The sequence below is a fragment of the Panthera leo genome, chromosome A3, assembly GCF_018350215.1.
Source record: "Panthera leo isolate Ple1 chromosome A3, P.leo_Ple1_pat1.1, whole genome shotgun sequence".
Lineage (NCBI taxonomy): Eukaryota > Metazoa > Chordata > Mammalia > Carnivora > Felidae > Panthera > Panthera leo.
Genome location: NC_056681.1, coordinates 130,154,659 through 130,163,335, shown reverse-complemented (window position 1 = coordinate 130,163,335; position 8,677 = coordinate 130,154,659). Strand labels below are relative to the sequence as shown.

Genomic DNA, 8,677 nt, shown 5'->3' with positions numbered 1-8,677 from the left:
AAAATGCATGACACTTTTTCTATGTGTCTAGGATATTAATGTTCAAAGACCACCCTACCAGCATAGTCTCAGGTTCCCCTTGAAATTAGAATTAAAGAGAATGTCAGATTTATCCCCAGCTGCAAAAATAAGGTTGCCCAAGGGAACAAACAGAACAATGGAGAAGAAGAAGAGGAAGAAGAAGGAGGAGGAGGAGGAGGAGTAAAATGGAACAGAGCATTAAGAAAATATCCGAGTATCCCAAATAGGATTCCAGGTGTACATCCATACATGAGGAAGTGCAGAATGCAAAAGAACTTCTAGACATTCAATCTGGAAAGAATCTTATGATTTCCCATGTAGTTTTAAGAGTATCACTAAGTTAATTTTCCAGTGAATCTTCTAAGTGTAAAACTTTAGAACTTTAAAAATTAGAACTCACAACTTTAAAGCTAAAATACCAACTAGAGATACAGGGAGCACCAAACTGAGCCAACATACCTTGGCTTGAGATACTATGATGTCATTTATGAGCAGTGTAGCATCGCTAAGAAACTGCCTTTCTAGAACATATTAACCCAGGAGCCTGGCTTTCCAATGCTCCTGGCCTAGTCTGACCATTACAGGGCTCTAAGAGAATTAGAGCCTCAACTAGAGTTTCTACTAAAGGGCTTTCCAAACAGAGGGAACACAAATTTCCAAATACAAGAGGTGCTAAAGTGGTAAGTCTGGGGAACTGGAGGTAACCAGATTCTAGGCGGGCCTTAAATTCCCTGCTAAGAACTTGGGCTGTACCCTGTAGAAACTGAAGTATCCTGGAAAGTTTCAAAGAGTTGGTCCCTGGCATGACCAGGTTTGCAAAGCAGAGAGACCACTCGTATAGGAATTCAAGAGGATGAGGTGAAGTGAATGAGGTTATATGGCAACAGCACTGGGGTAAGGAAATGAACACTGTGGCTGAGATGCATGCCATGTGCTATGGAATGTTCACCTTGTCTAATCAAAGAAGACTGCATACTGAAGGCCAAATGTATTCTGAGCATTGAAGTGTGACCCAGGAGGCCCATACTTACTTATTTTCTGAAGTGTCTAGGAACAATAATACACCCTGTACTGTGCCCTGAGTTCCTAGAACTGTTGTATGAACCACTCGATGCATGAATTTCCTGCTTACTCTTCTTGAACCAGTCTTCTTCCTTGATCCCGTTTCTACTGTTTTCCTTCCACTCTTTTCCATACAGTGCCTCATGCGTGGTAACCCAGTTGTCCAGTGATGTTGGGGAAGAGCAGAACCTTAAGATTGCCATCCTTAAGTGGGATCCCCATGCAAAATTCCTCTGGACACGGCCAGGATATTTTCTGCTCTCTCTCCTCAAACCTGTTACCTCCCACACATAGCAAAATGTGCCATATACTTACTTTTCCAGTTCCTCAAAACAGCTATCACCACACTTCCCAGAAAACTTTTCTAGAAAACTTGTTTGGCATTGATTCAGCCTCAGCTTATCCATCACTGATGGGCTTACAGATTTAAAAAAAATGGACTGTCAGAGGTTGGGCAAAACGGAACTTGGTTTTTCCTCTTAGACTGGGATGTTACCAGGAGAATTAGATGAGCTGGATGTTCTCTGTGGCCTCTTCTAGATACAGTCTCTTCTTCTCGTTGTGCCTCAGGACACTGACTTACATTCTTCACCCTTAACTCCTTTGACTTCTAACTTTAGGTTGACTTCAGGCAACCAGAGAACCTGGCAGGATATTGGAGGCTGGAGAAGAAGAGAGGTCTGGGGATTTATCCTCACATCGCCTGCCCCCATCGGGACAGTGGTGTGAAAGTAGGTACATCTCTACCAATGGCCACCCCCTACTGGGCAGCCCTTCTCCCATGGCTCCGGCTATCTTGGGCTCTGTAAATGTACATCCCCCTCTCATCCTTCCAGGCCTAAAGGCAGCACCTGCTCCCAGTAAGGATGAAGACCGTGGTTATAACTTCTTGGTTCTCTGAACACTGTTTACACCTGTATATACAAGCCTTTCATTAAACAGCCTTTGCTTCGTTCTTTGATCCTGTTTTCTGCTGAGACCCTGATTGCTACAGCACCTCCAGATGTTGCAATGGTAAGACAACAAAGTTTGGGGGAAAGCACAGATATTTGATGTTTTTGGAATTATATTGGATTCAGAGTAATTAGACCTAAATTCTATTCCAAGTTCCGCCACATACTGGCTTTGTGTCCTTGGCAAAGTCGATTAAACTCAACTTTCTCATCTGCAAAGTGTGGGATACTACTTAACTCCTCGCCTCATTATATAAATTAAATTCCAAAAGGCCTAATATAGTCATCTGCTGCTTTTTCTTGAATTTCCATCTCGTTCAGTTTTTGTGAATATTTTACAAGTAACGAATATAGGGGTCGTTCCCACTGTTTATCGTTCCCAGCCAGACTCCTGATATCTTCTGGGTTCACTTTGCTTCCTTCTTCACTTTCCTTCCTTCACCTCCAAAACCCCAAAAGCAACAGCACTGTAAGCAACAGCATTGGAGTCCAAGCCCTGGTCTACTGAATTCAGTATCTGAGCTTGCGAGGACCACCCAGGCTGGGAGTGGCCCACGGTAGGGAAAATCTGTTCCATCCACCCCCACCTTCCTCATGCCCATCAATAAACCCTTTCTTTATGCTCACTTTTCTGAGATGCAATTAAGCTACTTGGACCAAGTACCTTGTTTAACTTTAAGATTTGCCTAAGTATTTTGGGAGCTTTTACAGGAATGCCTTTTCTGGCTGCCCCCAGGCTGCACCAAGAAGGGTTTGTGCCTAGAAGCTCCCTGTCCTAGATTTCTCCTCCACTATTTTATTTATTTGGGAAAGTCGAGGGAAGGAGAGCCCAACAGTGTCTCAAATGAAGAAGTCATTTAGTAAGAATTCCTTTTATTGCCGATGGGCGGGATTGGATAAGAGCGGGATTTCCATAATGGGGAAGACTTAAACCCCTTTGGGACCTCGGTATCCTCAACCGTTCTGAGTTTTGGCTTTCTCATTTAGAAGATGAAAACAATGTGTGCCCCGACGAGGAAGTCACCAATAGTGAAGGACTTTGAGAACAATAAGACATCTGGTGGCACCTCATAAGCCCCCACAGAAAGTTTTTCTTTTCACAGTATGTGGTTTTTTAAAGTTCATTTTGAGCCCCTGTTCTACAGTTGAACTGTTTCTACCGACTTTCCACTAGACATTGACTCTTGGTAATCATCGTGTTCACTATGCATAAATGACTTGGTGACTTAGATTATATCAAAGATTATCAATTAAAAAAATGAGTGATTCATTCAGAAGCCATGTGCAGCCAGGAAGCCAAGTTTGGGTGTTCGGTCCCCATTTAGTAAGCTGAGTGAAATGGTACAAATAATGATGGAAATAATAGCTATTACTTACAAGGAGCTTCCTTGGTTCAGGCACGATTGTAAACACCATACATATTTAGTGCATGGTATTTGCATAACAAAGCTATGAAATAGCTACATTAACCCCATTAACAGGCGAGAAAACTGAGGCATCAAGTTCAACTTGCCCAAGGGTTGCGGACTGAATAACCTACCTCCTGCAAAATAAAGATATCCACGTCCCGATTCCTGGAACTTGCAAATATGTCTCCTTACCTGGCAAAAGGGACTTTGCCAATGTGATTACATCAAGGGTCTTGAGACAGGGAGATGATTTTAGATCAGCCGAGTGGGTCAAATCTAATCCCAAGGAGTGGGGCAGGGGGACGGGAGTTAGATGTATTCCATGATGGGAGTGGCAATACAGGGCAGAGTGAGGCAGGACCATGATGTAAGCAGCCTCCAGGAGCTGGAAAAGGCAAAGGAAGTTCGCCCCGGGATCCTTCTGAAGGTGCTGACACCTTGATTTTAGCCCACTGATGCTGATTTTGGACTTCTGACCTCCAAGACCATAAGAAAAGTAATTCGTGTTGTTTAAGCCACTATGTTTCCGATGATCTGTTAGAAGAGCGGTAGGAAATGAATACGTTGGGTGACTCTCCCCAGGCCACACAGTCTACTTTGAGTGGGCACGGAGGGACCTTGAATTCTAACCAAGGCAGTTTGATTCCAGAATCTTCCCGTGTAACCACCATACATCGCTTCTTTCTGAATTTGTTACCTAATACTTAATTAACACGAATCACAATGTCTACCTCACAGAGCATTTGCGATCATTATTACAGGTCCAGAGACATGTTGCGGTCACATGTGTTTTGCAGCTCCATTGATAAAGAAAAAGTACGATTGAAAAAGTACGGTCACAGTGTTTTGCAGCTCCATTGATAAAGAAACGGCACCTCTTTCCTCAGCCCCGGAATCTGGGCTCCCCGTGACTTGTTTTGGTGAAAGTGATGTTATAGCTTCTGTGCTTACATCTTGGAACGTCCCTGCCATCATATAAACAAGCTCAGTCTGGTCTACTGGAGGAAGAGAAGCCAAATAAAGAGAACCAAGGAGCTCGGCGAACCGCCAGCACGAACTGCCAGACCTGTAAATGGGCCCATTTTGGGTAGTTTTGCCCCAGCTGAACCTCTGCCTCGTTGCAGGCACACGATGAAGCCCGGGCGAGGACGAGAACTGTCCAACCAACCCACAGAATCATCAGAAATAATAAACCCATTATTGTTATTGCACTATGTTTTAGGGTGATTGGGTATAGAGCAATAGATAACTGATATACACGTAAAGTGCATGAAATAGAATTCATTTTCCCCCTTTAGAGGAAGAAAATGTTCAATTCCTGAAAAGCCAGTTTCCAAAACAGCAGCAAACATTGATCTGATGCTGGCTGAAATTAATTTCCTCTTTCAATTCCAGGTCCCGGAAATATATTAAGAAGACAAAGTTAATGTCTACAAGGGTGCTAGGGACCTTATGTATTTAATTTTCTCAGTAACCCAGTCACAATCCTGATTTTAAGATGAGGAAATTGAGGCCCGGAGAGACTGAGTCTCTTGTCTGAGGTCATGGAGCCAGAAAGAAGCAGAGAAGTATTTACAACCTAGATCTGCCTGGCACGAAAGTGCATTCTTTTTCCAAACTCAGCTGAAAGTGTTCTCAGCAGTCCCTATAGACATCATTTTGCTCTTGTAAATGTGTCCGACTAGTTTTCATCAGTGAGTGGAAAATAGCCAAGATATGATATTCTATGAAATCTCCCTTAACACTCAGAATCCGCTGGTAATGGTTGCCAGGCAAAATATCTTATGCCCAAATTGCCTGTCTTATAAGACATTAAAACAGTTTTAAAGAGTCTTCTCCTCTCAACATGCATTATATTGTTAGCTTTGCCCTTCTCTCTCTCTCTCTCTCTCTCTCCCTGTCCGTCTCTCTGAAATGCAATGTGAAAAACATCTATATCTTAACTAGAAAACTGACCCTGGAATTTACAACTGGAGACTCCAAAAAATTGGAGAAGGGAAGGTACAGTGGACACGGTCCATTATCATTGCAGAATGCATTTGGAAGCATGCGCGCACAGAACATGGGGAAGAAAAAGAAAAAACCTTCTGGCTGTTTTCTGTCATTTTCCTTGTCTTTCATTTTTGTCTTGTCACTATTTTCAATCAAAGGGAGTGTGTGAGAAGCACATTGGCCTGGGTTCAGGAAAGAATGGAAGTCTAGCTAAGAAATAAGAACATAGCTATTATAGCAAAAGCTACTTAGAATCCACTCAACATAATAAACTTACTCATTAATCATTTCATTAGGTAGAATACTCTTGAATAATGTTTACATATTTTTATCTTAGGAGAGTGCTGCATGTTAATTACAGGAAGAGTTTCAAAGGAAGTAAATAAAGGTAAAAGTTACCCATAGTTCCCACATTTAGACCCGATTATCCTCAACGTGTTTGTATCTTTCTCTCTAGCTTTTAAAAGGATATTTTGCGTACCTTTTTTTTTTTTTTTACATTTGGGAGATAATTTGGCATCCTTTATATTTTTTATTATAACACAAGCTTGTATGTTTATTATAAACTTTTTTGAGAGAGAGTGCGAGTGGGGTAAAAGTGCAGAAGGAGAGAGGGGGAGAGAGAGAGAGAGAGAGAGAGAGAGAGAGAGAGAGAGAGAGAGAGAGATCTGAAGCAGGCTCCAACCTCAGCGCAGAGCCTGACACAGGGCTCAATCCCCTGACCCTGGGATCATGACCTGAGCCCAAATCAAGAGTCGGACACTCAACCGATTGAGCTACTCAGGGGCCCCCTTATAAATTTTCATAGAGATCGGTAGTTTTCAGCATGGGGTGCTACACTTCTTTGCCTGAGGATGTTAGAGTTGTGTGAGGATGCTCTTGGCTGTAGCACTGACTGAGGATACGGCCAGCATTTAGCACCAGAAGGCCGCAAATGCTAACCCTCTTGTAGTGCACAAGACAGTCTTGAAAAACGAAGAATTCCATGTCTCCGTTGAGGGACATTAGCTATAAGCTATAATCACGGTTGCATAACTCATTCCTGGTTAGTGGGGATACAAAACGACACAGTCACTTTGGAAGACAGACTGTCATAGGCTTCCTAAAGCCAAACATGGTCCTACTATACGACAAAGCGATTGCACTCCCGGTACTTACCCGACTGATTTAAACATGTACATTGACACAAAAACCTGTGCGTGAAGATTTCTAGTAGCTTTGCCCACAATCATAAAAACTAGAAATGACCGACATGCCCTTCAATAGGAAAACAGGTAAGGAAGCAGTGGTTCATCCACACACAGAATACTATTTGGTTTTAAAAGGACTAAGCTAGCCAGTCACACAAAGCTATAAATGAGTCTTAAATGCATACTGGTAAGTAAAGAAACCAACCTGAAAAGGCTACACAGTGTCTAATTGCATTGATTTGACATTCTGGAAAAGGAGAGCTCCAGGGACAGTGAAGACCACTGGTTTCCAAGTTGGCAGGTAGAGCAGAGGAGAATTCCTCAGGGGGTGAAACTATTCTGCATGACGGGAAAATGGTACATGAAGGACACCATGCATTTGTCAAAAGCTATTGAAATTTTACAGCACTCAGAGTCGGCTTTCATGTAAACAAATTAAAAGAAAAATATTTATCAGAATGAGGCATCCGGGGATGGAATGTGAACCCTGATAAAGTAGCATGACTATATGACGAACGAATGAAGTCACTTTACTGAAGAGGGTGGAAGATGTGTGGGCCTGGCACTTTGAAGATAAGTGGTGTCTGTAAGGCTAAAAGTACAGGGGACTGTATCAAAGCAGTGTAGTCTGGCTGATAACACTGTTTCTCATGGGGTACAGATGAACAGTTCTGATGTCACTGTACGTATATGCTAGAATTGAATGAGGCTAGAGCATCCTATGGCTTCAGAGATGGAGACAGAGGGGGAGAGGAAGGAGGGGAAGGGGTGGGGAGGGGAAGGAGGCCAAGGAGGGAGAGGAGGAGGGGAGGAGGAGGAGGAGGAGGAGGAGGAGGAGGAGGAGGAGGAGGAGGAGAAGGAGAAGAAGAAGAAGAAGAAGAAGAAGAAGAAGAAGAAGAAGAAGAAGGGGAAGAAGAGGAAGAAGAAGGAGGAGGAGGAGGGGGGAAGGGGGAGGATGAGGAGGGGGATGGGGAGAGAGAGGGGGAGGGGGAGGAGGAGAGAAGAAGAAGAAGAAGAAGGAGGAGGAGGAGGAGGAGGAGGAGGAGGAGGAGAAGGGGGAGGAGGGGGAGGGGGCGGCAGGGGGAGGAGGAGGAGGGGGAGAAAGAGGAAGAAGAAGGTCGAGGGTGCGTCAAAGGACACAAAACCCAACTGTGGGACTACCGATACCAAAGCTGGAACAATCTGAGGAACTAAAATAAAGTGGTAGTATTTTATAAACCAAATAGTCTCTCCTTCCTGATTTTTAAATTAATTTTCTTTTAACTTATTACTTACATTTACTTTATCGTTTATATTTTCGTTAATATTTTTAAGTTCATCGATTTATTTTGAGAGAGAGAAACAAAGTGCGCGTGAGTGGGAGAGGGGAAAAGAGAGACCGGGGGGGAGAGAGAGAATCCCAAGCAGGCTCCGTGCTCAACATGGAGCCCTACACAGGGCTCAGTCTCATGAACCATGAGAAATCAAGAGTCGGACACTTAACCAACTGAGCCACCCAGCACCCCTTTAATTATTATTTTTAATTTTAAAATTTATTTATTTCAGTATGCACTCATGGATGTATAGCCATACAAATACATGTGAATAGGCAACTGAATAAGTTAAAATCACAAAGGAGAGACAAATCCCCCATAGAGAGATATTCCAAATCATTTCTGTCCACACTCTTACCCTCGGGGAGGCGGAACGTAACTCCCTGCTCCTTCAGCATAAACTACACACAGTGGCTTCCTTTCAGAGTACAGAGCAGAAAACGAGGCAGATCATCTTCAAGTGGAAAAACCTAACCAACACTACCCCAACTGGATAATCAAGAGCACCATGGACAATGATGAGTCCCGTTGAGGGAAAGCGCCCTTGATATGAAGTAACGAAAGTGCCTTGCTCTCCACGTCTCAAAGTCCAGTCTGATAATGAGAAAAAAAAATCAGATAAATCCCTACTGAAGGGTGTTTTACAAAACACCTGACTAGCACTCCCGAAAACTGTCAAGATTATCAAAAATAAGGAAAGTCTGAGAAACTGTCATAGCCAAGAGGAACCTGAGTAC

The 8,677-nt window shown here is 43.2% G+C and overlaps 1 long non-coding RNA gene across 1 annotated transcript; it reads left to right on the top strand.

Moving 5' to 3' along the window:
- The first annotated feature begins 573 nt into the window (after nucleotides 1–573).
- LOC122216609 lies at nucleotides 574–4,240 on the top strand. Its single transcript, XR_006200995.1, has 4 exons — nucleotides 574–701; nucleotides 1,704–1,814; nucleotides 1,920–2,097; nucleotides 4,207–4,240. It is a non-coding gene; the product is annotated as an uncharacterized LOC122216609 (long non-coding RNA).
- Nucleotides 4,241–8,677: the final 4,437 nt, after the last annotated feature.